Source organism: Mesoplodon bidens, assembly GCF_964165515.1.
Source record: "Mesoplodon bidens genome assembly, chromosome: 2".
In the NCBI taxonomy this organism is placed as follows: Eukaryota; Metazoa; Chordata; class Mammalia; order Artiodactyla; family Ziphiidae; genus Mesoplodon; species Mesoplodon bidens.
This window is the reverse complement of record NC_138177.1, coordinates 84,302,530-84,325,480: the sequence shown is the minus strand read 5'-3', so window position 1 is coordinate 84,325,480 and position 22,951 is coordinate 84,302,530. Positions and strand designations below refer to the sequence as shown.

General features: G+C 43.1%; 1 long non-coding RNA gene across 1 annotated transcript in view; it reads left to right on the top strand.

Moving 5' to 3' along the window:
* The first annotated feature begins 229 nt into the window (after nucleotides 1-229).
* LOC308613038 overlaps nucleotides 230-22,951 on the top strand; it is a 92,283-nt gene continuing 69,561 nt past the window's right edge. The window contains exon 1 of the long non-coding RNA XR_014015210.1: nucleotides 230-327. This is a non-coding gene — a long non-coding RNA (uncharacterized lncRNA). The remainder of the gene's footprint in view (nucleotides 328-22,951) is intronic.

The following is a 22,951-nucleotide window of genomic DNA, read 5'->3' as shown; positions in this document are numbered from 1 at the left end:
GCTGCTTGTTGTTGGCGAAGCAGCATGCAAAGAGACATTGAAACCAATAACCCCAAAAGAATCTGGATTAAAAAAAATTTTTTTTTGGTGTCTGGAACCTTGTTACCATGATGATTTTCTGAAAAGATTTTCTACTTTTCACCCAGATATTTAAAGTCAGGAAGATGCATCCAGTATTGTGGTACTACAAAGCTGCTTACTCTCTCAGGAGGCAAATGATGAGAATGTGGCCCAATCCAGAGAAATCAGCCATGGCAGGTGATGGCCATCAGAGGTCTAAGGAACTGGTCTTTGGGTTATTTCTGGTCCACATGGCAAGCGTTCAGGGTGAGTGTCTTAGTCTGTTCTGGTTGCAATAACAAAATAGCACTGGGACTGGGAAGCTTATACACAATAGAAATTCATTTTCACAGTTCTGGAGGATGGAAGTCCAAGATCAGGGTGCCAGCATGGTCGAGTTCTGGTGAAGGCCCTCTTCCAGATTGCAGACTGCTGACTTTTTGCTTTGCCTTCACATGGTGGAAGGTCCAAGTGTTGTCTCTGGGGTCTCCTGACCTAATCACCTCCCATTCATCTTGCGGGATAGGATTTCAATGTATGAATCTTGGGTGGGGACACAGACGTTCAGACCACAGCTGTGAGGAGGAGCAGAAAAGCTGCATGAGGTGGTGTGAAAGTTGAAAAGAGAGAAGTGTGATGATATCCAGGAACCATCTAAGGAAAAACCTCTTGCAAGGCAGATTGAGAATTTTAAAACAACACTCTCCCACCCAACCGCCCCATGACATCTGTTAACACAAGAGGCAGAGCTATTTCCTGGAAAGGCTCCTTATGTTTACAAGGGTGAGACCCTCTTGATGTTTTTGCAACTTTAATTAAAGTTGAGCTGAGGGATGGATTTATATCCACAGCGGTTCCCATGGGGGAACACACGGGCTGGTTGTACACAATGCTGCACAGTCAAATGAAAAGAGAAAAAGTCAATCAATTATCCAGATGTTTTGGAATTGTACATAACTGTAGTCACAATGGGGATTTGATCCTTGATAATAACGTATTATTCTTCCATAATGGTGAGAAAAATGTTCTTGAAAGGAAGACGAGAGTGTTTTCCTGATACTCTTTTATTCTTCCTTCTCCTTTCTGAGTTTATACTTAACAGCATCAAGCACAACAGAACATGGAGACTGAGGACAGAAAACAGAAAAAAACACAGGACATGGCCCCCTCTCCAAATTGCTGTGGGTGCTCCAGGTTGGGGCAGAAGAGCCTTGGGGTGGAGGGGAAGGTGGGAAACAGTACTTCGGCAGAGTCTTGCTATTCTGGGATGTGCAGACCACAGCATAGTAGATGTGTGCTCAGAAAGCATTAATGGCATTCAACATAAGAGTTTCTCATATAGTTCTTTAACCTTTCTCTAAAGGCAGAAATTTCACCATTAGAAATCTAGCCCTTTGACTTAAAAAAAAAGGTTTTCAGACATTAGTGTGTATAAGAATCATTCTAGAAATGAATTAAATTATAGATTTCTAGTCCCCACTCTCAGATTCAGATTCAGTAGGTCTGGGCTGGTGCCCAGGAATCTGCACTATGAACAAGTACCCCCAGTGGTTCTAGCATGTCTCTGCCTTGTGAAACAATTAAGACATTGCCTACTTTAGCTGTTCTTTTTCAAAAGGAGACACACAGGCTGAAAGAGCTACCATCCAGCCACAGCATGGGAACAAGGTTCCAGAACATTAGGATCTAGTCCCAACCCTCATCCTTCCAGTGCTGTGACTTTGGTCCAGACATTTAAACTCTAAGGATCTCAATTTCCTCTTCCATAAAACGGAGATGAAAATTTCTGTCCTATCTAACCAATGGGCCTATCTAACCAATGGGCCAATGTAAGAAACATTATCAAGTGAAATGATTTAATGTAAAAGCCTTGAAAACTGTTCAGTGCTTTGAACAGTATTTTATTCCATACATTTGTAAAGTGTTGTTATTGTTATTTTCCATTATCATCCATTAACACATCTGTTTGAATGAGTTTGAGAGATTAAGTGATGGGGGAAGGGATGAACTTGGAGCTCAGGCAACTGCAGGACGGGGGTGGGTGGGCAGGCCACTGTCCCATGCCCAAGACTGCCAGGAAGCCTCAGGAGGGTATCAAGGTGGTGAGGGAAGCAAGCAAAGCGTGTGTGCTTGTTGGGGGTGGGAGAAGTGTTGAGTGTTGGAGAAAAACTTAATTTTACAGTTTTGTTTCAAGTTTCAGCTTATTGGGCACTAATAACATGCCTGGAGGGACTTCTGTGTTTTTTATCCTCAATAAAGACACAGACCTACTAGAGAATGGACTTGACGACACGGGGAGGGGGAAGGGTAAGCTGGGACGAAGTGAGAGAGTGGCATGGACATATATACACTACCAAATGTAAAATAGATAGCTAGTGGGAAGCAGCCACATAGCACAGGGAGATCAGCTCGGTGCTTTGTGACCAAAGAGGGGTGGGATAGGGAGGGTGGGAGGGAGGGAGATGCAAGAGGGAAGAGATATGGGAACATATGTAAATGTATAACTGATTCACTTTGTTATAAAGCAGAAACTTACACACCATTGTAAAGCAATTATACTCCAATAAAGATGTTTAAAAAAGATAAAAAACAAACAAACAAACAAAAACAACCTTGAGAGTCACAAATAGGAAAGTATAGGAGGATAGTTTTTCATGGAAAAATAAAGAAAAGGAACATTATGGAAATTGTATGGGAAAAGAATCAACTTCGACCTAAAACTTAAAGAATGTATTCAAACCAGCCACAGATGGTCCCTCACCTTCTGGGTATTCTCTCTCTCTTTTTGGACAACAAGAATGGTCAGCTATCTTCATACACCCCAGGCTGGTTCAAAATAGCCACTTCCCTTGGGAATTCAAGCCAAAAAAGAACGCTGCCGTCCAGGAACAAAAACGGAGCTATGTGTGTGTGCACATTTGTCTCCCACAAATGTGGATGGCGACGTCTCCATCTTCCCTGCTGTTTGTGATTAGCAGCTTTGGGAACAGGGCATTGTGCTTGTCCTTTCTTAGCACAGAACATTAGAGACTCCATTCTCAAGGGAAGGAGAAAGTACAAGGTAGAGGGGGGAATAGAGCCAGTTGCACGAGGAGCCCTCTCCCCCTAGAGGTCAGAATGCATCCACCTCCGGATGCAGTGGATTGCATCTTGACTGGTTAGACTGCACTCTGAGTGGAGACCGTGCTGTAAGCTCAGCACCCCGATTGGAGTTTGTGCGGTCACTTATCATGGCTCCGTGGGTCAGTGAAGGGCATCCATCGCTGAGGGTGGAAGTGCCAAGCTGTTTAAAAATCAGTGGGAAAAGTGAGACAGGAAATAAAGAGCAACGCATCTCCCGTTTAAAATTTTGCAGAGCAGGGAAACAGATGGAGATTGGATTATTAGCTCGGATTTGGGCTGGGAACAGCGGAGTCTGCAATGCTGAAGGGATGTGGTCCAAACTGCCTGCAAAACAAAAGGCCAGGGAGGCCTCCTGTGGTCAGGAGGAGTCGCCTGGGGGCCTGGGCTGACAGGCTGGATGGAACCCTGCTTTACTTGTGAGGCCCCAGTGAAAAGTCTCTGGTCCATCCGGAGCTCGGAGAACGGAAGTCGCCATGCAGATGTGGAGCTGTTTTCTCATCCCTAACACATCCCAGATTTGTGCTGCTGAGGGTCAGGTCCGGTTGTGTGAAATTCCCGCTGTTTTCCCTTTTCTAAAAGAGCCACAGGATGAGATGTCAGACCTGCTTCTTTAAGCAGGATGGTAAAATGTGTCACAATGCAGTTGACCCTAGGGGAACAGTGAGGAGGATAATCTGTAGCTCTGGAAAAATCCCCAAATCACATGTAATTAGCTTTGGAATGTGTGTGTGTGCGCGCGCGCGTGCTTGGGTGCGTGTGTGTGTGTGTGTGTGTGTGTGTGTGTGTGTGTGTGTAGAGTGAGCGGGGATGGGGGAGGGAAGGAGAATAACAGGTTTAACTGTATTATGCTTGCTTTAGCTGATATTAAAATGCAGAAGCATTCCCTGGATCCTCACTGACTAACGTTAGGTGCTAGGATACCCTACGCCATTTTTGGACATGGGGGGATGTCACCCTGTGATGGCAAATGAGGTGGAAAATTTGTAAAATAACGAAGTTACCCATGGGTAATGACTGAAGTGTTTACTGCACTTGAGGATTCTTTAAAAATCGAACATAATGTAAACTCGTGGTTAAGCTTCTGTCCCTCTTAGTTCTCTGGGTGCTCTAGGAAGGAGAAGGTCTTTCTTCTCCATGTAAAGTACCTTCTTAACACCTCCCCCCCCCCACACATGATAAGCCCTGTCCTGGAGGTGGCTGATGATTAGAATGATTAATTTATGGATATATTCCTGGGAAGGGAACCTTCCAGAAGCAAAAGCTCAGATGGACTTCTGAGAACTTTGGCAAAAGTCCCCACAGGAGTATGTATTTTATGAGCCCTGATTTAATAACAGGGCTGTCACACCCCCTGGGACTGCATGCTTGCTACTTGCTACCTAGAATAAGACATATTTTGCGGTGCTGCAATTTTGCTGGACTCATGAAGGGGAAAAAGCCTCTTGCTTTTACACTGTTTACTTTTTACACTGTTTTGCACTGTGCTAACTTTATCGCTTCTGGGTTGAGTGTGGGATTGAATTCTCTGGCCTTTTAAAATGGTCTGTACCTTGCTTACGTGGGCTGTCTTTAATGTAGTTCCATGCCCCCCACTTTCTTATTTTTATCTTTTTTATATTTTATCTGAAGTCTCAGGGTAAGCTGAAGTCTCCCCTAAACTTTCTTGCAGCCCAGCCGTTCAACCTAGCCACCCGCCTACCCACTGGGCTGGTTGTATTTATGGAGGATCTGCTTTACGTTCTCTGTGGGCAAAGGCAGACACAAAGTACAACCTATAGGCTCTGTTCCCCTAGAGATTATAATCTCGTGAAGAGGATGATACATTTTGTAGACATACAAATAATTGCTTTTTCATAAATGGCCATGATGTGCTGTAGTCCGAGGTGGAAGGTTAATAAATTCTGGATTTCCCCAGAACATGAGTGAGTTTTCCTTCTCAGGTAGGAATTTTACATAGTAGACTGATATAGTTACCATACCTTCTGGATGTTCCGCAGCCAACAGCATATAGATTTGGGTGAGTTTTAAAGACTTGGCCCTGGTACGAGCACCTTGAGTTGAAGTCCCCAGGAGTCTAGTGATATTGGGAAGGTCATTAGACTTTCCAGAGTCCCCTGATGGAATTCTTTCTCTCCTAATCATGGAGTGGAAGGTGGCACACCAAAGATCTGAATCGTTACTCCATCATTTATATTTAAATGATTCTAGCCTTACTGATCTATAAAATGAGTACAATACCACCTACTTGCAGGGTTGCTGTGAGGGTTTGAGTTAGTGAATGTAACTGTCCAAATACATGGCTCATAGTAGAGCCTCAGTTGGTAGCAACTATTACAACTATTATTCAGTCCTAGACTCTTGAGACAGGTAAATTCTCTGCAACTGGTCACGGAAATTAGCTAGAGAAGGTGATGGGGAATTGCTGCAGTAGAAATAAATGAACGGTACCAGTTTATCACCTAATAGCTCTGGGACTGAGAAAAATACATAAGCTCTCTAAGTCTCAACCTCTCATCTATGTTACCTGCCTCATAGGTTTGTTGGAAGGATTGAAACAGCAATCCTGAAAATGTTTCCACTTTAAATGTAAAACCTCCAGACATGATTTGACTCAAATTTGTGCCGGTAGGTATGTTCCTTAGCAAAGCTGAGGGAATCTCAGGTGTGCTTTCATAGTTCTGAAAGCAGTTCCTGGGCTAGGAAGGAAATGGTTTTTGCAATTCTTTCTTTTTTTCTTTTTTTTTTAAAGGAAGTTTCTCTCCCCACAGAGATTCTACAAGTCAGTACCAGTTTGTTTGTTTATTTTTTTAAATTAATTTATTTTATTTTGGCTGCGTTTGTTCTTCATGGCTGCGTGCGGGCTTTCTCTAGTTGCAGGGAGCAGGGGCTACTCTTTGTTGCAGTGCGCGGGCTTCTCATTGCAGTGGCTTCTCTTGTTGCAGAGCACGGGCTCTAGGTGCACGGTCTTCAGTAGTTGTGGCACGTGGGTTCAGTATTTGTGGCTCGTGGGCTCTAGAGCACAGGCTCAGTAGTTGTGGCGCATGGACTTAGTTGCTTCGTGGAATGTGGGATCTTCCCAGACCGGGGCTCGAACCCATGTCCCCTGCATTGGCAGGCAGATTCTTAACCACTGCACCACCAGGGAAATCCTTGCAATTCTTTCCTATATAAATAGGAAATTTGAGACTTAGAAAAGTTGTGACACGCCCAAGACTGTGTCAAATCCAAATAGGAACTTGGTTCTCCGATCTGGCAGTTTCTGTCAGACAACTTTAAAAGCAGGAGACGGCCGAGTGTAACTGCAGGGCTGCTTCCCACCCTCTCCACTCCCAGTTTTCATGAGTGAGATTAGTAGAGCATGCAACCCCACTCTGGTGAGAATTTGTCAAAGCCTTTCTTGTCCTGGAAAGTTTACAGTAAATAGAGTTTCAAGTAATCACAGGGATTGATTTTAGTATCAGGTACTGTAAAGAAAGTACTCTTAAGTCTCTTCTAAAAATAAAATTCTTCCAAGGAGATGTTTGGCCTGTGGCTAATGTGTTTGAAATATGTTTTCTATAAAACTCAACCTCATTAATCTACTTGCAAATCCAGAAAGACAGCTTTTATTGCACACATCAGGGCTTGTTCCAAACTTTCCCCATTCACAGCGGGGGATGAAGAGAAATGAACTGCAGGCTCAAGGTGCCTTTATCTTGTTTTCCCCCCAGTAGTTCAGCAACTAGTGTCAAGTCCAGCCTCAGCTCTGGAAGTCAGCACTCAAGACGCAGGCACCAACAGGGAGGCCATTTTCTTTCCCCTTGTCTTAACACTTCCTACCCTCTATGCCATAGGTGGAGCTTGGAAGGGGCTGAAAGCTGTCACCCTCTTACCAACCAGGTAGAGTCCTTCCTCTCCAAGAAAGGCTTTTGCCTCTCTCTGGGTCCTGGCTATCTCCATGGCTCCTGAAGAGTCAGCCTGTGATGTTTCAACTATTCATTCATCAGAACTGTCAAACCTTGTGAATCTCTTTTCCTTTCCTCTGGCTGACACAGTCTGAAATACTCGTCCTCCACAAGTTTTGAAATCACTGAAGAAAGGGAACAATGCGAAAACTCAATTCCAACTAACACTTTAATTTACTGCTGTGTAACTGGGCGAGTTGCCATTTAGTAAACGGAGGTGACTGTCTTAAAAAGGAATGAAGTAGTCAGGTAAACTCAAGGATCAGGACCTGAGTGCTCACAGACCCCCCCTTTTTTTCTTAGTTTATGAGATTGCCGATCCAGGGGCAGAGGGGAGCATTCACAGGATGCAAGTCCCAGCTGCGTCCTTGGTGAACCAGGGTTGAATCCCACATTGGACAGACTTTGCCACCTTTCATCAGCTTTGCTCAGGACACTCTCCTTCAATATCATGCCTTGAACTGATGTAATTTCTTGTAATAAAAGGATTAAAATCTGTCCTTCTTGACCTACATATTCCACATGCCTATTAAGAGGGTTGTCTTAGGAGCAGCAGTTTTACGCTGGGAAATCTGAGCCTGGGTTGTGTGTCGGGGGAGCTTTATGAGGCATTCCACAAGGTCTAGGTTTTAATTTTGCTTTTATTTCAATGTGACAAGATGTGTTGGACTGAGATGTCTTTGGGCTCTAGCCCTGGAATTTATGAATAGAGAATGCTACAGGGTTATGGCATGGGTGAGGCTGGAAGATGTCACCTGCACACAAGGGTTCAGCACAATAACATATGTTAGAAGAATAAACTAACCTTGGAATAGTAAATACACATACACACACACACATACACACACTCCTACATATACACATATGATATTTAGCAATGCCAGTGTCAAATCCTAGACACCCTCTGTTTGGCTCTCAGGTCTGCCTTTTCCTCTTAGTCTTGTGAAGGTTGGGGAGCAGCTTCATCGGTATTCTTCATGTCTCCCTCTCATGCACAGGAATATGAGAGGACAGGAGTCAGAAGCCAAGTTTCTGGGCCCCTCTCAGCCATTCTTCATTTCCACTTATTATTGGAAGTAATTCATCCCACTCCGTCCTCTCTCTAATCTGTCTCTGGAGCCTTCCCCTGAGCTGCCTCCAAGGTGGCAGGTGACAGGCTGGCCTGGCCAGGAACAAAGACAGTTATCCTTGGCTGCCACCTGTCTCCCTGAGTGCCTGCCCTGTCTTGTCACGCTCCCTCCACGTGTCTAATCAACACCACAAGCCCTCTGGGCAGGGGCTTTTTTTTCCTTTTAAAAAATTCTACTCTCTTATGTGGTTAGATGGCTTATGTCTTATGTTTAACTTCTCCATACCTCCACTCTTCTTCATTCTTAAAAAATGCTGACAGAAAAATCTTTAAAATAAACACATTTGGTTGCTGTTAGATATACAGAAAAAAAAAAAAAGGCAAAATGAAGCATGGGAGATGCCATGGTTTGAATGTTTGTGTACCTCGGAAATTCATATGTAGAATTCCTGACACTGCCCCCCACCTTCAGGCAGTATTAGTGCTACCAAAATCTTGGCTCCCTGCACACGGATGCCTAAATGAGATACGGAGACAGAGTTTTGGAGGAGAAAGAAAGGGTGGCTTTATCGTTTGCCAGGCAAAGCGGGGAACACAGCACTAGGCGGGTCTCGAGGTCAGGGGTATGTGAAAAGGATCAACGCAGTAACAGTCTTGCATTCTTCTTTCTCCTGCGGAGTTTCAAAAGAGTGGGGTTGCTGACAAGATGAGGGTGTGTGCAGGGTCTCAGGTGGTCTCCTAATCTTGATGAGCTTCTCTGGTCCCTTTAATCTTGCCTCAGGTGGTTTCCTGGCTGCTGCTCCCTTGATTTGCAACTGTTTGAATCTGCTCTTTGGAACTCAGGGAAGGTCATGGAGGCTGGAGTCTTGCCTACAAGAAGTGGGGGACAAAAAGACATCCAGGCCTGGGAGCCCCATAGGGCCCCGCTTGGTTTCATTCCTCCCTTTTCTTTGATACACCTCAATCTTGAGGAGAACAGATGTTGGACGAAAAAGGGAACAATCATTTTGGATGGAGATGTTAATCATAAACTCGGCAGAGGGACTTGGTTTTAGGGGGACTTGGTTTTAATCCCCATTTCGGTTTAATCTTTCTCGGAATGGGATGACGACCACTGTAACTACTTCTTGCTGAGATGGGGCATAGTCCTCCCTAAATTTGGGGGAGTAGATACCAAATTAGAAATATTTGAGTTTCAAGTCCTGGATCCAAGTCTTATATGATTAAGATCTCAATCCTTTGTTCTGCCATTTTGATGCAATAGACCCATTTAGAGATAAGAAGAGTGACAACTAGAAATGTAGTAGACAGAATAAATCTCATTTCCTTAGGAATTCAGGAGAATAGGTCTGAAGTCCAGTCTGGAACCGGCACTTCAGAGACAGTTGTTTCCAAACCGTTCCCTGTATGGTGAAAACCCATCAAGGCAATCCTGAAGACCCAGAAATAGGAAGCTGACCACATATCTAGCAGTTAGAATTATCGAAAGAATCAGTGTATGAATAAGGTATGAGAAAGGATAAGAAAACAGAACTTTCATTTAGCTTGTTGGAACAAATACTTAAAGTTTCTCAAAGGGTGAAATGGCTGCTTCTCAGGAGTCTGCTCGCTGGCTGTAGGCAGGCTTGGCTGGTCAGTCTCTGGTAATTTTCTTGCTGTGGTGTGATGTACCCACGGTTTTACTTCATCCAATTTTAGAGAAGAATGTTGTAGGATCCCTTCCATTTTTCTTCAAGCTGCTGCTCAGGTCATTGCTCTTTTTCATACTTTCAGTAGCACCCAGTCTCCTGCTTTGAGGGGATGCAAGGGAGCTTTTAGGCAAGGGGGAGACCTGTGGAACACAAACTCATGCATAGCGGTTAACAATTGAACATAGCAATTGTAAAGACGTTGTCCCATTTTAGATGACTTTTCCAGCATAGCTTGGTGAGAGTTTTCTTAATAATGTCCTTAAGAAGGGGTTTTGTCACTTCCAATGCTTTTTCTGGCTGTAAAGGCTTTTATTCAACCTTGATCCAGGCATAATCCTCTCAGATCTTCAGCCAAAATCTCATTGAAGAGGGTGGGGGAATTTTTAAAACCTTGTGGAGTCTGATATAGCTTAGAAAATTCAAGTTTGCAACAATACAGGAATGAATGCGTCTGAGATCACATCCACAGTGGTCACCTAGTTTTACCATAGTTATTCCATTTTGACTTTCAAATGCATTCCTCTCCTCAATATTAAAACAGATGTCACTATTAATGATTTCACTGCTTTTCTAGATACGGGAAAATGCAAGAATTTGGGTTCATAAAATCTTCTCCTGAAAGTATCTAACTATCTGAAGGCCTGTTCTGCCAGTTTTTCCCCAGAGCACAGAGTGCCTCATTCCTGATCTCCACCCTGAACTCCTTTCTGCGGGTGTTGAAGGTCAATGGCCACAGTGGCCAGTGACTTAATCCTTGCAGAGGCAGATGGCAAGTGCCAATTTTCAGTTGGCAGAGCCCCTTCAGGGTCATAAATTTGACCATAGTTTAGGGGCACATTTCATGACCATTTCGTCCCACGGTGCTAGGAATGCTTATTCCACAGTCTGGCGAAGATTTCACTGATAGGCCACTCAATGTGCTATTATTATTGGACTAAGCCTCATTAATAGTGCCAAAAGTCTCCGGACCACCTGTCTCACTAATCTCTTATGGCCCAGGAAAATATTCCCTGTTGTTGCTTCTTCCCATATCTAGAGTTACACTATTACAATCATCGATCTCATATGGAACTATACATCATCATTTTATCAAAGGCTCAGTCACACATTTGGTAATGCAACAAACAACAATTTTGTAAAACAGACAATATAAAAAACCACAAATATATAGCTAGCAGATTAGTAAGATCATAAGTAAGAATATATGTCAAGAACTTCCATTGGGTGAAGCCCGGTATATCTGAGGTCATCTGACTTAGTCTGTTCTGTATCAACCCTTATCTTTAAGGGAAATGATACATTGGCACTGTCCATGAGGCACCCAGCCTAATATCCTAATGTTACTAGACTGATTATCCTTAGTACAATTTATTTGTTCTCAACATAGAGGAGCCTTTAAACTTAAATTAGCATAGTTTGGTGTTAACTACATAAATCCATCCCATAGTTGTGGGAGGTTTTATTCTTTGGCTGAAATTTTGCTTGTTGCCCTGATTGAGCCTGAGTAATAGAGGAAAATTAATATTTATGGCCAGAGTCGGAACAAGTATTATTAATTGTCTAGGTGAGGGGATCCCATCTAGTAATATCAAGAGTAGCCTGAACAGGACTGAACCTTCTTTCTTCTAAAATTTCCTAAGGGCTATCCAATTAGAGCCTTGGAATGGAGAAATCCACCAAGGTAATCCAGAAGTACTAGACACAGGTAATTGGCCACAAACCCAACAATTGGACTGATTTTTTAAAACTAGCATAGGATCATGTCCATGATAGAAAAATATTCAATTTATATGCAAAAGTCCAAGAAGTCAAGAAAACATTATAAATGATCATACAAATCAGGTCCAGCATCTAGGGTAAGCTGTCTGCTTCTGATGTTGTCATCTTCTTATCTTGGTATGAGTGTAGTTTCTCCTTTGTTTGAGCATTGTTTTAAGGTGAGTTTGAGGTCAGCAGTCTTCTCTAATAAGGGTCCTTCTGTCCACGTTGGAGATAGTCCTTTAAATTATGTCTTTTCCAGCATGCATAATCCCCTGGTTGCAGGTCGTGGGACATCTGATCTGTTAGTGAGTTAGCCTTCCTAATTTATCTGATAAAGCTGCTGGGAACCTAAGAGTTTCCAATCTCCAGTTCAACATTATGGTCTGAAAGTCAGAAACTTGTATTAATCCAAAAGTCCTTCCTCTAAGTCTTCTTGAAGAGGAAGCATTTTTGCAAAGGCATTAGAGTAAAACCATAAGTGTCTATAATGACAAAAGACTTAAGAAGGCATGTTTAACATCTGCTTACAATGAAACTGACAAAGTAACTTGGTTACTGCTGTGACATACAACACTTTAAGATAATAAATAGAATTATGACTGATAACATTTTACCAGGACATGTCAGATCTTTAGGAATTCCATATAATTTCTAGAATATCTATATTAGTAAACATTTACCATACCATATAACCTAAGAAGATTTATTACTCACTTGACAATACTTCCCATGTAATTTAACATACCAAATGAACCTTAGTTAAATATCTCTTTTTGGGATGTTTCAGGGGCCCTTTGAAGCATCCCAAAGTTAACGAGAGGTTGAAGAAACTTCATTATAATTTGATTTGGGAAGTTTTGTCAAAAGGAATATCAAAAGGGTTTAGAACACTCAGTCATATAGAATCACAGGTCACTGTGAAACAATGTTATTCACTCAGCCAAAGTAACAATAAAAGATTTCAAAGGCAATTACAGAACAGATCACTTAAAAGGTAAAGAAACTTGAAATCTGTTATCGTAGGCAGTTCAACATTTTAAGAAATCTTGTCCTCTTAAGAGAGAGAAAAACCAAATTCAAGTTTTGCACGTGCTTACTTTTAAAATTCATTTACTCAATTAAATTTATTTTAACCTTAGTCAATCCCGACCATGCACAAAACTCTTTTCTCGGGGTCTACATTGACAAACTTTTCTATCACTTTTTGTATCCATCACTTTATTTCCCCATTCAGAATCAGCCAGCTATAAGTCAGACCTACTTCCCTTTCCCTTAGTAAAATGCAATTCCATTCTTCATCCCTTCTTTACTGAAAACATACATCCTACTTTCCTACTGTATACTGAAATGTTTCCTTTATTATTTCTATTAGCTTTAATTACATGTTTAAATTAGAATCCTCAGCTCTTAAAACCTTAATTTCTTGTAAAAACTAAGAAGTAAGCAATTATGAACTGTCCTTTACATCAGCATTCTGTAGATTGGTGAACATAAATACCAGTGATATTTTCTAAAAACATTTGCTTTCTTTAGAGAACGTGGCACCAAACGTATTCATTAATAGTTCTAAATACCTTTTGTTTCTCTGTAAAAGGAAGCCAATGTTCAGTAATTAGTGTTTCAGTATCTTATTTTATTTGGGAATGGCCTAGCTATTCAATAAGCTTCCATCACTTAACTTAGTTTAGCACAACTCTAGAATTTCAAGTTACCAGAATCTATTTTAGATAGACATTCCTAAAGTATAATTATTATTAATAGAGTTTATCTAAAAGCTCATCTCATTTGCATTTTCTTTCCTTAAAAGTTTCTTCACATCGAGTTACTTTCCTTGCTGACAAATTTGCAACAGTTATAATAAGGTCTTATTTAACTCATATGAAACCTAGGTTCAGTGAAAGTATTAATGTTGATGACTCTGAAGACATGTATATTAATTAGATCAACAAACTTAAACATTAATACTAGGTATTAATTTAATACTGAATATTTCCCAGTTCACATGAGCCTAAAATTCATTTAGCTTAATTTCTTATGTATTTAGAATCTTTTGATTTGTAAGTGCTTACTTGAAGCACTTTTCTTTTTTTTTTTTTTTTGGCGGTACGCGGGCCTCTCACTGTTGTGGCCTCTCCCGTTGCGGAGCACAGGCTCCAGACACGCAGGCTCAGCAGCCACGGCTCACGGGCCCAGCCGCTCCGCGGCATGTGGGATCTTCCCGGACCAGGGCATGAACCCGTGTCCCCTGCATCGGCAGGCGGACTCTCAACCACTGTGCCACCAGGGAAGCCCGAAGCACTTTTCTTTAAGACAATTTAATAAAGCTCATTTATAAATTAACCTCAGCAATAATATCCAAAGACATATACTGAGACCTACATATATCCAGACAGACACAACAAGAGATCTCATAGCTTCATTTTCCAAACTTAGTCATGAATCAGATATCACAATGTAAAACTCACTAGTTTATAAACAGTTGGAATAAGAAAAAATTTTAAAAGCCTTCTTCCTCTTTTTTTTTTCCCCTAAGTCTCAGGAATTAGGGGTGGTCTAGATAAGATAAATATTCCTTACAGCCATGGTCTCAAGGTACAGGGAGAGAAACCATGTTCTCCTGGTAGGACTTGTTCCCTCAGGGTCAGAATTCTGAAAACAAAGAAGTATTTTAACAAGCTAGCTTTCTCTAATTACACATGCAAAAATAATTGAATTTGCAATTTCAACAAAGTTTTATCTAATCAGTTTTCTCCAGAGTCTAAAGAATATTGTGGCCACACTGTCAAAAATCACATTTCCTTTTCTGTGGTCATAGTTCATAGCTAAAATTTAGACCAGATAGTGCTCAAATTGGCCCTGATAACAAGGGCAGACTGGCTGATAAAATGTTGTTCCAGCAGGGATTGTCCCTTTGGGGAGGTGGGGTCTTAGTATGATCAGAAGAATCTGAAGGAGTAAGGAAACTTGCAGAAGTGGGGGAAGCTTGGTTCATCCCTGAGACAGGAGAGTTTTTTCTGATTCCCCAGGCTTTTGATTATAGGAGAAAGTCCTGGACATAAGGGAACCTCTGTCCATCCATTTTCCCATCCTGTAGCAATAAAGATCTAATTGTAAGAGACCCATTTTTAGGCCTTCTTGTGACTGGATCATAGCTATAGGTCGACCAGTCATTCAAAATTTTTCCCAAGGGGCTCCCAGGTGGAGATGGAACCCTAGAGGAAGCATTTCCCATTTTAGCTCTAGCAGTTAGTACCAGATGTCTGTGCACCCAAACCAAAGTAACCAAACCAAACCAAACCAAAACCTCACCAGCTGGAAGTCACACTCAAATTAAAACAAAAGGCAAAGAGATGCCCAGAAATCAAAAGCCAAATGGCAAAAATGCCCCAAATGTGACTTCCCAGTCCCACTAGACCTGTGACCTTTGTCCAAGGTGGCACCTTACAAACGGAATTTCCCTTCACTGGGAGAGTTCCCCAAATTGGAACTGAAGTTCCCCACATTGGAACTAAAGTTCCCCACATTGGAACCGAAGTTCCCCAAATGGACAAAGTCACAAAGATCCTGGTGTGCACTCTGGGAGATTTACCAAATTGCTAGTGGGTGTGTCACGACGAACCAAATGACCTGTTTTGATCCTCCAAGAGTTAATGTCTCCTCAAAGTGGAAGTCCGGGCCGATGCAGGGAAGGGAAAAAGAAGGTGTCCTCAGGCAAAGAAAGCCTTGACAGCTGCTAGGGCAACCTGTCCCCCATTCTCCACTGCAACCTCGGAGTTCTGCAGTCGAGTCGGCAGGCTGGGTGTGATCAGGGCACGGCCCACGGCAGGGAAACCCTGGTGACCTGGCTTCAGAGAAATCCTCCAACCCTCTGCTCTCCCTGGGGACACTGGTGTGGAGAGAAATCCCCAAGCGTCTGATCAAGATGAGGGGCCCTATGCGGCCACATGCCCACGAGTTGATCCTGGAGGAGCCCCCAAAATTTGCTGCCAAAATCTTGGCTCGCTGTGCACCAATGCCAAAATGAGATACGGAGACAGAGTTTTGGAGGAGAAAGAAAGGGTGGCTTTATTCTTTGCCAGGCAAAGGGGGAACACAGCAGGCTAGTGCCTCAAGAACTGTGCCCCCCTCCTAGGGGAATAGGGAGGTCTTATAGGCAGGTCTCGAGGTCAGGGGTATGTGATAAGGATCAACACAGTAACAGTCTTACATTCTTCTTTCTTCTGCGGAGTTTCAAAAGAGTGGGGTTGCTGACAAGATGAGGGTGTGTGCAGGGTCTCAGGTGGCCTCCTAATCTTGATGAGCTTCTCTGGTCCCTTTAATCTTGCCTCAGGTGGTTTCCTGGCTGCTTCTCCCTTGATTTGCAACTGTTTGAATCTGCCCTTTGGAACTCAGGGGAGGTCATGGAGGCTGGAGTCTTGCCTACAAGAAATGGGGGACAAAAGGCCTCTGTGCCTCGGAGCCCCATAGGGCCCGTTAGGGTTTCATTAGGAGGTGGGGCCTTTGGGAGATGATTAGGTCATGAGAGTAGAGCCCTCATGAATGAGATTAGTGCCCTTATAAAAGAAATTCCACAGAAGTCCCTAGTCCCTTCCACCGTGTGAGGACATAGTGAGAACACAACCATCTATGAATTAGGAAGAGGGCTCGCTCCAGACATTGAATCTGCTGCTGCCTTGATCTTGGAGTTCCCAGCCTCCAGAACTGTGACAAAATAAATTTCTGTTGTTTATACACCACCTAGTTTATGATATTTTGAACTAACTAAGACAGGAGGCCTTTGATGGCTATTGGTGGGTACCTGAGAGCAGCTGGTGACTTCAGGGAGAAGAGGGGTTATTCAAGGAGGGGGGGAATTCTCCTTGTTTTTACTGAGGGTGGTAACCCAGGTCCAGGCCCTCTGACTGCTTTGCTCAGAACAGAGGTTGGTAGTTCCCTATCATAGAAAAACTGACTGGCCTCATGACCAGAGAAAAGTACCTTTCTTAAGTACTTTTATGAGTACTGTGCTTAAGATTCTTGTACCAAATACAAGAATTTAGGGTTAGACAAGGTCCAGGGTTTGGTGGAAGTCACTGTTTATTTCTTGAACCCATTTATCCATCCATCCATCATCCATCCATCTATCCATCCTTTCATCTATTATTCATCCACACACACTGATTAACTACAGTGAAACAGAAGAAAGTTTTAGAAGATAAACATGGATAACATGCCCCCAAACTTCATCTACTTGCACATAAGTCACTGCAATGTGGCTAGTAGATTAGAGGGCTAAAAATGAGAAGAGAAAGGCAATGATCTGGGCTAGGAGGGGTCAACTTGGGAAGGTTTCCTAGAGGATTAATTGATTGAGATAGAAGAAAGGGGATGTGGAGGAGGCAGAGCATTCCAGGTTGGGAGAAAGATGTATAGAATGCTCGAGGGTGGGGATGAAGGGACTGGTGGACGTGGTCCAGGGCCTGGAACGGGCTATCCACGGATAGGCTACTCAGTAATGAGAGCAGTAATGGCAGCTGGGGGAGAGCTAGTGGAATAGATAAGCATGATGGGAACTGCCAGGGTGCTGTTGAGACTCCAGTGAAGAAATCATACATCACAGGCTTATTTAGGAAAGTGCAACAAGCAGAGAAATGGTCCTCCGTACAAGCAAGGATGAGCATTCCGTATCAGGCTGTCTGCCCTACAGCTGAGGGCCCATGCTTGTAGCTCTGAGTCTGTGTCTGTTGTGGAGGAAACAGTCTGGTTGAAACAGTGACAGTGTATAATGTATTCATGCCCAAAGGGCCAGAGGCCACTTCTGTGGCACAACGAAGGTATTGAGAGTCAACAGTCCCAGAGCGTAGGAGCTCTAACAAGATGCCAAGGCCTAGAGAAACAAGAATTGAGCACTTGCCATGAAGGTGCAGAGAGCTGTGGTCTCAGCCTTTAGAAGCAGCATCAAAAGAAGCTGTTCAGAGCAAAATGGTTTCCATGTGTTGGCTCTGCCCATGTGTTTCTTGTCAACGAGGTTGATCTTCCTGGGTTTGGAAAGATTTCTGTTTGAAATTTTATGAGCCTTGGTTGACAAGCAGCACTACCCCCAAATTGTGGGAATTAATGGCCTTTTCTGGCGGTACGACTCTGGGGGCCCAGGGGGAGTTCTCAAATGCCAGGCAAGGAAAAACCCATAGCCCATATTTCAACTTAAAATTGCACTTTACTTATAGGTAGCCTGGGACAAAGCCTCCCCAGAGCCCTTCTTCAGCATCACCTCAGAATGTGATGTGGTGTATCTGGGCTCATAGGGTCTTCCTTGGGTCAGCACTTAGAGCTCAGGCCAGCATTCTTACGAGGAATATGCCAAAGTTAGGGGCTCTTCAGTCCCCCATACCAAATAGGGACATAAGCCTACATTCAGAGCAGGAGACACATTTGTTCCTTAGTCTTCCTACTTAATATTACTTAAGTAGAGAAGTACTTAAACACAGAAATAAACATTAGCCCTTGACACACTGATGCCTACTTAATTTACTTCAACCAGCATTTATGGGGCAGAGACTGGGAGTTGATCATTGTATTGGACACCGTGGTAGATGCAAAGGGAGAAGAATGGGATGGCAATCCAGAGGACCTTAGTTCAAGCCCTGCCCTTCCATAATCTATCAAGTTATGTTACTATTTCAAATCATTGCCCTCTCTGGGCTTCTGTCTTCTCATTTGTAAAACAAGGAGCTTGGACCAGTTAGTACAAGTGCTGAAGAAACTCAAAGTAATGGAAAGATTCTTAAAATATTAGTCTAAGAAGAGTAAATGAAGGAGGCTCTTGGAATTTATTCAAATATTGGTGTTTTGTATGTGTCGCTTAACTGCTTATTATCTATGGTAGATGATCTACTTGGGACAGCCTAAGAAAGACTCGTTACTGCTATCCAGCTTGGCTGTTTGAGACCCCTTGCCATCCAGCATCTTTATGCCAGCCTGATATCTCATATGCTAATTCCCTACAGATGAGCTGCTGTTTACAGCAGTGATCCCAGACCAGGTCCTTGACCTGTTCCCATTACAGTGTCCTTTCTGCCTGGGCCTGACTCTTGGCCTTGGCTGCTGTTTACTGTCTCCTGTCCTTGGACTTGGGGTTGCTCTTTGTTCTTCTTTGCTTGACTCTTAGCTTCCCCTCAAGGTCTTGGCTGGGACCCACTCATGGATTCAACTCTTTTCAAACTACTTCAGGTAGGATTTGAGTGCCCCGTTTGATCCCTCATGACTCAATTCCTGTTGTTGGGCAAAAAAGAATGAAAAGCAAGGGAATTGGAAACTCTTGAATATAGTACTCCTAGCTAGTCAGTAAATATTGCACCAGAATTTTAGCCAAAAGGAGTATGGATAAAGGAAACTGTGTGATCCCAGAGGGCTCCAACCATTGGTCCTAGTTTTCTCTTTTGAGGTCACACACGAACAAGTCTAATTCCTCCCTTATTGGACAACTCTTCACATATTTAATTACAGTTATCAAGCCCTCAACCTTCTGTTATCATCTCATACCCCTGCCAAGTCAGCTCTTCCCCAGGCTAAACATGTCAAATTTTCCAACATTCCTCAGATATTATGGTTTTGATTATTTGTGCCAACCTGACTGCTGTTACTAATCCTGTCCAACTGACTCTCTTCCTCTTCCTTTGAGGTGCCCAGAGCTGCATGCCACACTTTAGATTAGGCTCTGATCAACCCAGGGAGCTGGATTCCTTTGCTATAAGTCATACTTCCCAAAGTGAGTTCCATTCATCCCATCTCCTGGGACATGATGCTCTGAGGTCAGGAGTGGGAAGTCAGTTAGTTTCAGTCAAATATCTTTGGGCAATCCTGCAGATTTATCCTCCCTCTTGGAGATTTCAAAGTGCACATTAGAGTACTAAAGGATCTGAGTAGTCCTGTTTACCTTTACCTAACCCAGTGTTTCCCAATTTTATTTGACCACAGAGCTATTTGCTAAAGTATCACACATTAGCCTCCCTCATGTGCCATGAAGATTTGGAAGGCACTGCTCAACTTCTATTTATGTCACCCGAAATCATTTATTTTTTCCTCTTCTTTCTCTTTCCCTCTTCTTTCTTTCCTACCCCCTTCCTTTCTTCCTTCTTCTGTCCTTCTATTACGACATATGGAGTTTAGTATCAGTCAAAACTCTTAGATATTTTTCAAACCTATTGCTGATAAATCATGGCTGACTCCCCCACCCCCATTCCTGTATTTGGACAGTTGTTATTTGCTATTCCTCACTTATGTATCAAGCATGCCTTGTACACCTTAATTTAAGCCATTAATAAAAATATGGAGCTCAATAAATATTTGTCAGAAAATTTAAGCATGGGGTGGAGACCTACATCCTTTGGATATGGTAGTTCAATTAGTTATAATTGTCCAAATTTTACTATTTAGCTAGTAATTCTAGTACCTAGCCCTTGTTTCTCTATGCTTGCTCATGAGGCTATCTTGAAATGCTCATCTGCTTTGCTGCAGTCATGTTCATTACCAGGTCAGATTCCCTAATATGTTAGTCTAGAATAATCTTGTCCTAGAAGGTGAAATTGATATGGCAGGACTTTGCGCTTCAGAATCCCATGCAGAAGTTGAGAAACAGAGGCAAGACTTGAAGGGTAGGTAAGATTTAAATAAGCAGAGAGGATCAGAAAGAGTAGGGGTAAGCATGAGTAACGTTATCCAGAGTTTCCTGTTGTAAGGCTCTATGCAGGGAGCTGCAAGGAAGAGGGTTGAGTAAGATGGATAAGTAGCTAATAATTTAGCTTTATAATTACTGCTTAAAGGATGAGATGTGATAAGTATTAAATAAAAGGAATGAGCAAAGTAACACAAAACTTTTATTACTATGGGAACTGGGGAAAGCTTCACAATAGAAGTAGACCTTGAGCTAGCCATAAACATTGGGAAGTCTCCACCAGGCAGGGATGGAGGGCTTCAAGTTCAACCCTTTGGTGATGGAACAGATCCCCTTTACCATGAATCCAATGTGATTAAGGGAAGACAAGACTTGGTAGGGATGGGAGTCACTGACATGACATGGCAGCATAGCATGAGAAAAGACCCCGTCCTGCAGACAGTGTAGGAGGGAAGACATGGGTAGCAGGAGGGCCATAAAACAGATGCAGCGGGATGAGGGCCTGGGCTGGGATTGTAGCCACATAGATGAAAACCAACAGCAAATGTAAATGTTCTTCAAAGGAAGAAATAGGATATAATGTCGTTGGGATCAGGAATAATGGAAAGAAAGAGTAAAAAAGTGTTTGTGAAGCTTTCAATCTATGAGGCCCGAAGGGGGACCGTGGGAGGTGGTGTCACGAGCAGGGGAGTAGGAGGGCGATGAATTCAGTCACAAGGAGGGGGCTTCTGCTGGCAAATACCCTCGTTACCCACAAGCGGGTGAAAAGCCTGGGATTAAACATTCTGAGCGATTAGAGTTGGTCCAGGGCCAACTGTGATTTTTACGTTGTTTCAAACGTTTCTGGATGTGGTAAGGTTAGCTCATGTCATTTATATGAGCCAGTTTCACAGAACAAAACACATTTGTGTATTTGTTGGACATGGGGTGGTGCAGGAAGTAATTCTGGCATATGTTTCCCTGGAGCCAAAAGGCTCAACAGGGTCTTTTCTTGGGGGGTTTTCCACTGTGGGACTTTTCAAATGTTCAAACACTATGACTCCTGTTCTGGGGCTGAAGTGGGTCTAAGACAAGCCCAGATAGATCCCTATAACCTCCACACTGGTTCCCTTTTGCTCTTCTCCATTGATGCCTCTGGCATCAATCTATTGAACAAACCAGCTGGAATAATTGCAATTAATTGATTCATTGATTGATTGCTTCTTTCATTCAAGAATGTTCTATTTTGCTAATTTCTTGTTGGTCCTTGTGGGAAAGAACATCTCTTACTTCCTCCTGGTCATTCCTTCCCCAGAGTCTCACATCATATTTTTTGTCTGTTTTCCCACCTGTTTCCATTTTCTGGATGAGGGCCGTCCAAGAGGAAGCATGTATGGTGGTGAGCTGTAGAACAGTGATGACCATCCGCTGCCACCATCCTGTCACGTGCTTATCACCTCTCTACACCTAAATATGCTTCAAGGTCTTGGAGGACCATCAAGCTGGGAGAGGGCAGCTAAGGGATAATGAGGAGCTTGTGTCGCTCCCTCTGTTCCTCATCCCTCCTGAGAAGTGACTGGCTGGCTCTGTCCAGGCCACTGCTTCATTCAGTAGCAGCACCAAGGGACCAGGTGACCAAGGGACACTATGTGAGGGTGGCAGACCCCTCAATCATGGTCACAGCAATTGTTCTTTAGCCAGAAAGATGCCTTAGAGCGATGCTCTCTGTTCAGGAGCCCTGGTCTCTGTACACCCACACTCTCCTGAACCTTAGCCCTTCTCCCCTCGGGGTCCCTGCTCCCAGTCCTGCTTCCCAGACAGAGGAGCATTGTTGAAGTCTTTGGGGACTCTGAGGGATTCTGTGTCATCCGTTTCTTTTAAACAGTAACAGTGCCTCTCCAGTATGGCTGTCGCACCTCTTTTAAACAAAGCAAGTTTTCTTCTAGCGGGAAATTGTTTGGTCTCAAGATTTACTTAAGAAAACTTTATATAAACTAAGCCAAATTTATCAAACAAAAGAGTACAGGCTTTGAAGCAGGACTCACCACAAGTTCCCCAAACAATCGTAGTTATAATCTAATAGTACTTACTACTTGAAAAGACCTTTGCACTATTTCATTTAATTCTTGCAAAAACCCTATGTGACAAGTGATTAGCTCCATTTTACGCATCAGAAAAGATCAAAGACATAGGAAGAGATCGAATAGCTTTCCAGAGGTGAAGGAGCTAGTTAGTGAAGGAGCCAGGATGCAAATCAGAAATATGCCATTGATTCATGGCTATGTTAGCTTCCACACTGTGGGACAGCCCCTGTAAACCTAGAACGTTCACATCCGTCTTCCTAGGAACACATACTTGGGGTGAATCCCTCAGTTGGAGAGAATCCTTCTCTCACCTTTCCCCTAGGGTTACTTGCAGTGTTGGAACAGTGAATACCTCCTAGCTCCATTTCCCACACCAGGTATGAGTCACTGGCGGAACATTCTCAGGTGATTACTGCCAGCAGTTAGCTGTGTGTCACTCTCCCCAGACTCCTAACCCTTTGCTCCTCCCAGTGAAGATTTTGAATTAGTTCAGAGCATCGCAGAGAAAACTAGAGGCTGCAGTTGCCCTCTGCGAGGTTCTCAGGGTGAGCGGGGCTCTGGAGGAATTGCTCTCCAGGAAGCCTTTG